The sequence below is a fragment of the Cryptomeria japonica genome, chromosome 5, assembly GCF_030272615.1.
Source record: "Cryptomeria japonica chromosome 5, Sugi_1.0, whole genome shotgun sequence".
Lineage (NCBI taxonomy): Eukaryota > Viridiplantae > Streptophyta > Pinopsida > Cupressales > Cupressaceae > Cryptomeria > Cryptomeria japonica.
This window is the reverse complement of record NC_081409.1, coordinates 530,195,109-530,202,434: the sequence shown is the minus strand read 5'-3', so window position 1 is coordinate 530,202,434 and position 7,326 is coordinate 530,195,109.

The window sequence follows — 7,326 nt, the reverse complement described above, 5'->3', positions numbered from 1 at the left end:
AGATATAGCTCATACAGTTGGTATAGCTGCAAGATTTCAAAAGAATCAGAAGGAAACACATTTGATAGCAACCAAGAGGATTTTTAGATATTTGAAAGGTAGTGTTGACTATGGATTATGGTATCCATATAAAGGAAACTTTGATTTGAATGTGTACACAGATGCAGACTGGGTAGGTAATGTTGATGACTAGAAAAGAACAACCTATGGAGCATTCTTTCTTGGAGGAAGACTTGTTTCATGGAGTAGTAAGAAGCAGAGTTGTATTTCACAGTCTATTGTTGAAGCTGAGTATGTTGCAAGTTATATGAATTGTATCCAGGGTATCTGGATGAGGCACATTTTGGAAGGTTTTAAGATGAAGTTTACAGAACCTGTAAAGATCTTATGTGACAATACCAGTGCCATAAATATTTCAAAGAACCCTGTCTTGCATGCACGAACCAAGCACATTGAATTGAAGTATCATTTCTTGAGGGAAAAAGTACAGAGTAAAGATGTGATCTTAGATCATGTTTCTACCAAGGAGAAGCTTGTAGATATATTTACTAAACCTCTACCTAAGACTACTTTTGAGTATCTTAGAAGTCAGCTAGGGGTTGTACCCCTTCATGAGGTAAATTGAGCATGATGTAGATTACATCAGTCCCGGAGCTACTTGTAAAATTTTATAGCAAGATTGGTGTAGAAGTGGAGTTATTCCATAGGGGGAGCATCAAGTTGCAGGTTGTTGATGCTGCACAGTGAAGTTTTACATTGCATGTTTTACTTTCTATTTGGCATTGTTTTCAAAGGGACAAAAGAACTTTGTGATTATTGTGAGTAGAATTGTATGATGTACAACTAGCAGGTAACTGAAGACAAACTGACGACAAGATGAAGACAAGGAGGGTACATGGTAAAATGTAAACCATGATTCCTATTCACAATCACAACAATCAATGGTATTGATATTTGTATTGCCATCAATGCCAAAGGGGGAGATTGTTGGCATTTGCATGAAGATTGCATAAATGATTTTTTTATATTGCCATTGATGTCAATTAACCCATAATGATGTTGTTGTAATGTTGTTTTGTAACCGGTAGGAAGAGCTAGTGAAAGAAAACCGTAATAGGTAGCTTAGTTTGTGGAGTGAACTGGTATTGCTAAGTATTGGAGAGTTGAACCGGTAAACCCTACCTGTTGTTTTGATAAACCCTAACCGATTAAGTTTGGTGAATTGGTCATATTGGTTTATGATTTGATGATGAGCGGTCATGATTATGACACGTATGCATATTGTATGAAGAGAGTTTCAAAGTGATTTTGGCACATTGAGGTAATAGTATTTTGTCTTGGGAATGACCAAGTATACTGCATATAATACAAAGTGCATGATGAGTTACTAAGTTTGATGAAGCGGTGATCAAGGAGCATTCAAGGCTTTCTTGAATGATGTGTAGAGATTTTTATGTAATCTAACGGTCATACTTGAAAAGACTTGTTGTAATCTCTATGAGAATTAGGTTTTTGTTGTGTTTGATGGAACCCTAAATTTTAAAAAATTTAGAGTTCCAAATCTCATGCAAGACAGCGAGTTCATTGGAGAAATCATGTGAGACAACTATGTTCAGGTATACTTTTCCATTTCAAGCTCTTGAAAACCTATTCCGATGCATACGTCAAGTGGTTGATTTTCCAGGTATGTATGTGGAATCATTTTAGGTACACCTTTTCGAATCATAATTTCTTTACATCTAAACATTATTATGTCAAATTAATTATTCTTTTGCATTTCATGTATATCCAAGTACCTTCATTTCAAATTTTAGATTCAAATGGTGTCATTTGATATGTTTTATAAAGCTAACTCAAATGCTCTTTTCTTGAATTTAAAGTACATTTTTAGAATTTTTATCAAAATGAGTGCATTTGGATATTAATAATTTTCTCTTGCAAGAACATTACATTGATTGGATCATGCCTATGAATTGTCTATATCATTATATGGCGGTATTGAAAATCTTGAAGCCTCATGATTTTGTTTGATATTTTTACGAAATCCATTTTAGTTACAATTTATTTTAATTTTCCTAAAAAATATAATATTAATTTGAAGTGTTTAGCTTTAGGTATTATATTTTTTCTTCAATTAATATTATAATGTTATTTATTTAAATTATTTATGTTGCAAGGTAACAAAGGTTTATATGATATTTTTAACTAGCATGAATTATAGTCTTGCTACCTAGAGAGAAAAAAAATAATGAGTTTATTTCAAAAAGAATTAAAATTAGCTCATAAAGATTAGTTGAAGACAATAAACAACAGTAACAAAAAATTCATTCACGTTTTTGTAGTTTGGGCCATCTTTTGGAGCTGGATATGAGTGATTTATGATGTTTTTAGTCTTAAAATGTTTGCCCCGACCATATATCTCACCTTGGAGGACCTTTTTATGATATTTTTATTGTTTTCAAAGTGTCGGTGAGCCCATCTTTTTCATCGGGAGATCGGTTCAACAAAAAGAATGCTTTCCTGATGACATATGTTACTCCGATGACAATCCACTATGAAGGTATTGAATTTTATATTTATTTTTGCTATTGGGGATATGAGAAATTATATCTATTGGGTACATATTAAGGAAGTATTTTCTACCCAAAGGTTTTAAAATAATATTGTACTTTGATCTTTTATCATTCACGAAATTACTTTGCAAAAAGTAAATTATTATATTTTCCTATTTTGGGGGCAATATTTATAAATTTTATTTATAATGTATTGTAAAATAATTTTTTTTTATCAAAAGGGAAATATATTTACATAGGTTCTTCCTACCTTAAGTTTTGATGCATGGTGAAATGATGACTTAAATGAACTTTACTATATTATGATTGTCATCTTTCATTATTTTCATATGAATAATTTTTACTCTAAATATATGAATTGAATACATATTAGGGTGAATTTTATTTATACAATATGATTGATGTATTTTGAGACCAAAGGTGAGTTTCTCATCGGGTATCGGCATAACTTAAAATGTACTTCCCGATAATGCATAGCTACCCCGATGAGCTTAAGGTAATATGATTTAATTTTGCCATTAGGTAAGTATTTTAAATTAAATACTTTACATTTTGTTTTTTTTCAAATGGTAAAATAATTATGAGTTTGTGCAAGAGTATTATTTAGACATTATTTTCACTTTTTGAAAGCTATAGTTAAATATTTTCAAAACATATAAAGTGACATTTTATGATTTTATTTTCAAAAGGTAAAATGATTTATACTTCCCAAGCAATTATTTTAGTAACATTTTTACCTTTAAGATTTATCTTTTGATTTGAAACCAAAATGATTTAAAATGTTATTCACTTTATATATTTATATTTTGTATTTTCAAAAGGACTATCAAAAGTGATTATTATTACTTTTAGATTTATTTTAAAAATCACTAGATTATTTGATATGATATTAATATGAACAAAGGGCTAGATTATTCTTTGGGGGAAATTATTTTTCATAGGGGATATGTTGTCAATGTTTTTAATTCTAAAATCTATCCTTAGAAATTTATAATTTATCAAAGTATTTGATTTTTCTTTTTTGTGGAGGATACTATTAGAGAATTATATTTCTTAAGTTTGCATATACAAGAAGTATCTTTTACCTAAGAAATTTAATAGAATATTATATTTTCATAATGATTTTTATCATTCATGTAAATACCATAGAAAAGGGAAAAGTTATTATTTTTCACATTTAAAGTTATTATGATCTTTGAATTATCTTTTGAAAATGAAATATTTTGTCATATGGAGGAATTACATTTATAAATGCCTTTTGATAATAATGAATAACATTTGATTATCAAATGATTGATATTTTCTTTCATCAAATATATTTACCCTAAGTAAATAAATTGAACATATGCATTAGGGTAAATCATTTATATCATATGGATAATGGTTTGATTGGTTTTTTCTAGGTATATATTTCATATGATAAAATATTTCCAATAGAATTAAAGTTGCCCTAAAAGGTGAAAATGTATTCTTATCGCGTTATTGGAATATTTGTCCATGGATATCATTTTCAAAACGAAAGTATATTCTTTTATGAATCATATTAGATATGATATCTTTTACCTTATGTTATTATTTGAAAATCTATACTAGGGTAAATTAATATTTTCCAAAAGGGTTGAAATACTTTGATTACTCTAACCAAGTATTTACATGCAGAAAAGGTTATTAATTTTTCGAAGGCAAATCGTAATCAAGGGTAGAATATGATTAATTCTTAAATCAAGGAATTTGATTGGCTTATCTTATGTGTAGGAGATCTTTGGGTGATAATGAATATTTAAAGATTTGCACGATCCAGCCGAGGAACTTTATCAAGGCAGAAAATAAAAGAACATTATTAAAGCATTTTTTTAGTATGTATTTTAGAGTTTTCATTTGTAATTATTTCTTAAACCAAAGGGTGTGTCATTTGGGAATGAAACTGTCTGCAACTATCCCTTATGTTTATAAAAGGGAAGTCACATAGAATAAAGGGAGGACAATTTTTTCATCTTTCAGAGACCCTACTGGTTGGGACTATTAGTGTTTTGTTAAGGCAAGTCTGTAGGAATGAAAAGTTATTTTTGTTCAAGAAAGAACATCATGAAGTACCTATGAGTCTATAGCTTATGTATATCTTTTGATTCCAAAATTAATATATAAGATTTGTTGTCTTTATCTTCAGATCATTTTATGTTACATGGTGTTGATGAATCAAGTTCTTTGGATAAATCTAATTAAGATTTGCTACAGTGTTCCATCATATGTTGTTGTGTAGGAAACATAATTGTTTTTGTTATTCTTGCAACACATAATTAAACCATTACAGTGATAGTCTTGCATATTTGTGAGTTTTTCAAACTGTCTTCAAAGTTGATTACAACTATTCATCCACTAAGTAGTATATAAATTGTCAGATAAGCCACTGGTCTATTGTTAGTTTTTTGTGAATAAATTTGGTGTGCATAAGGTCCTCATCATGGAAACATACTTCTTATTCCTATTAGTATCATTCTTTCATAATTACTTAAGGTTCCAACAACATTCTTTTATAAGCATTCATTCACTATTAATTGCGTTCAAGTTTTTCAAATTAAAGTAAAGTTAAAAGCACATAATAAAGGACAATTGCAGGAAACATTTTGCCCTTCTTGCAAAAAACTAATTTGACAAGTTTAAATTCACTATAAAGAAGTCTCTTTGTGCTTTGGAGATTAAGGTATACCCACCTAGGTCTAGTGGATCATAAAGTGTAGAGGAATTTGGTCTTCAACCATTCCTGTTCGTTGGCCAAGGCTAATTGAGAAATCAGTGTGAGATTTGGCAAAGCTCTAGGATTTTCAATATGTGGTTTTGAGAACCAATAGTGTTACTGACCTAGTTGATTTGTTTATAAGGTCGATGAGTTGTTTAGTTGAAGTGTGTTGGCAAAGTTGAATTGAGTGTGTGGTTGCCAAACCAGATGATGTATCTGTAGTTTGAGTAAAGTAAGATAGGAGTATGAAAAGGATCTGAACAAGCAAGTGAAGTGCTATTCAAACAGATCAGCAAACTCCTATTGTTTTCTAACAATTACAGTAGTTAAATCCCCTACTCGGGTAATCTCTAACAAGGTTGGTGTTATTCAAATCCTCTAACAAGGTGATCCATTAGCTTGGATTCTAAATTCTTTACAAAGGTTACTCCTCATAGGGTATTGCTTCTAACAAGGCATTATAGTCAATCCCTTAACTAGGTGGTTCCTAACAGGATTAGTTCTTAACAAGACTTTTTTTAAAAGCTTTAACAGGCTTGGCTCCTAACAGGGCAAATTTCAGAAGAGTGCAGATAGTTATCTTGTGAGTCTCATCTCACCGTGGTTTTTCCCATTTGGGTTCCCATGTCAAAAATATTGTGTCAAGTGGTGAATGTTTTTTGTGGTTATGTTTTATTATGGTTGATTTTCTTAACTACTTATTCCACTTTGATAAGTCATGATAACTGGCAGCAATATGATATGAAGTTTTACTTATATCAGTAAAAGTATTTGGATGTTTGTAAGTTACATGTTGACTACTGTTATATGTTGTAATAGTCAACCGGTTTAGCTTGACAGTTTTTATCTTGACAGAGATATTGCATTGATAGTTCTAAGTTTACTTTGAGAGATTGATTTTGAGATTGGTGAAGTTTTATTAGTTCTTCTATCTACTGATTTACCCCCCCCCCCCTCTCAATAGTTGACCGGATCCCTGTTCTTTCATCATACCATCAACATGTCCCAAAGATGATTTCCCACTACCCAACATTGATATAATTATGGACTTATCAATAGGACATGAGATGTTTTTATTAAGGGATGGATTCTCAAGATACAATCAAATAAGAATTTCCCCTGAAGAACAAGAAAAGACAACATTCACTTGTGCATGGGGTACTTATTGCTAGAATATTATGCCATTTGGACTTAAGAATGCAGGAGCAACTTATCAAAGAGACATGACAACAATTTTCCATGATATGATGCATACATTTATAGAAGATTATGTAGATGATATAATTGCAAAATCTCATACAAGGAAAGAACATTTGAACATATTGGGAAAGATCTTTGATAGGCTCAAACAATATCAGCTAAGATTGAATCCAAAGAAATGTGCATTTGGAGTAACCTCTGGAAAAGTTCTTGGGTACATTATATCATCTCATGGAATTGAAGTAGATCTAGAAAAGGTCAAAGACATCATGGAAATGGAGTCACCTAGAAACATAAGTCAATTGCATTCTTTACAAGGAAGATTGCAATCAATTAGAAGATTTGTCTCTCAATTAGCAGATAGATGTCATCCATTCACTCATCTTTTACATAAGAATGTTCCATTCAAATGGGATCAGAAGTATGAAGAATATTTTATGAAAATTAAAGAATATCTGATGAATCCTCCAATACTTGTATCACCAATCAAAGGGAAACCATTGTTGCTTCACATTTCAGTGACAAATGTATCACTAGGAGCTCTTTTAGCACAACATGATGAAGAAGGTAAAGAAAGGGTAGTCTATTACATCAGTAGAACACTTGTAGGCTATGAATTGAACTATACATTAGTAGAGAAGACATGCCTAGCAATTGTATTTGCAACTCATAAAACTACGACATTATATGCTGACTCATTATGTGAAACTGATAGCAAAAATAGATCCACTAAAGTATTTGTCGAAAAAGCCAACTTTGACAAGCAGACTGGCAAAATGGGTTATGGTACTAAGTGAGTTTGATATAGAATATGTT